Source organism: Heterodontus francisci, chromosome 35 (assembly GCF_036365525.1).
Source record: "Heterodontus francisci isolate sHetFra1 chromosome 35, sHetFra1.hap1, whole genome shotgun sequence".
Lineage (NCBI taxonomy): Eukaryota > Metazoa > Chordata > Chondrichthyes > Heterodontiformes > Heterodontidae > Heterodontus > Heterodontus francisci.
The window spans coordinates 19,179,074-19,180,285 of NC_090405.1; the positions used below are offsets into that span (position 1 = coordinate 19,179,074).

The 1,212-nt window shown below is 44.5% G+C and overlaps 1 non-coding gene across 1 annotated transcript; it reads right to left on the minus strand.

The window, feature by feature from the left end:
* Nucleotides 1–908: 908 nt before the first annotated feature.
* trnaw-cca (transfer RNA tryptophan (anticodon CCA)) lies at nt 909–980 on the minus strand. Its single transcript has one exon. It is a non-coding gene; the product is annotated as a tRNA-Trp (tRNA).
* Between the last annotated feature and the right edge of the window lie 232 nt (nt 981–1,212).

Here is a 1,212-nt window from a genome sequence, read left to right on the forward strand (position 1 = left end):
TGTTGGACTGAAGATCCCTGGTTCAATCTGGGGTTTTGGCAGTTCTCCTTTATTCTGCATCGCCCTTTGGTTTTGACTCTTGAGCTGCACAATTTACACTGAAATTATTTACCCAACTCTGAAGGTTGGATTGGAATAGAGAGATATCAAGGATGGGAAATATTTACATTGTCTGCTGTAGCTTATTCTCTATCTCCTTGTGTCCTTTTCCTCAGTTTTTGACTCTCTCGGGGCAGGGTGAACATTTGATTTGCTGCATATGTCCCAAACTGAAGCCTTTTCCACATCTCTGGGCGGTCAGACTCGCTCTGTCTGTTTTTGCTGCTCGTGACCATTAACGAGAACAGGCCACGAGTTCAACGTTTATCAGCAAACGGAAGATAATTGGAAAGAATTCTGTGTTACTCCAGACCAGTGACAAAGATGCAATGGATGTTATTCAAAATAAATTCCCTTTGACATTTGATGTAAACTTGTTTGCATCTAAAAGTTGGATTTTAAGTGTTACAAAAATGTGTCAAATTAATGACTGACCATGTGACAGCGCACATGGGGATCAAATCCACAGCCTTGTTGTTATCAACACTGCGTCCTAACCAACTGAACTAAGTGGCCGATAGACAGAGCCAGGTATGGGTTTGAGCCGCACGCTGTGCGGTTTGTGTTTTATTTCTCACACTGGGTGACAGAGCGATTGTACAAACAATGGACACATCACATCCCTGAAACATTGTTCTGATATAAAACAGTGTGAAATAAGAACTGAGCATGGAAATGGAACGGAACCAGAAATCAGGACTTTAATCTATTAAAGTTGATCTTGAAATTCTACCATGCACGAACATTCCAAGAGAACGAACTCTCTTCTGATATAAAATCCAGGAACTTGAACTGCTGTAAAATATAACTGAGCCTGATGTGATTTGAACACACAACCTTCTGATCTGGAATCAGACGCGCTACCGTTGCGCCACAAGCTCACAGATAAAGCAAAGCCTTCCATTCCTGGCAGATTTACTTCCTGTTTAGATTCAGTGATTGAAATTAATTCAATCCTCATCTGACCTCCGCTCTGTAAAGGCCTGCCACCCGACCTGAACCCAACGGGACCCGACGACCTGTGTCGGGTCCGGGTCGTGTTGGGTCGCTCTTCCGGGTCTGGCTTTCGGGCTCGGGTCAGGTTGGGCCAGGTTCGGGTCGGGCTGGGTCCAG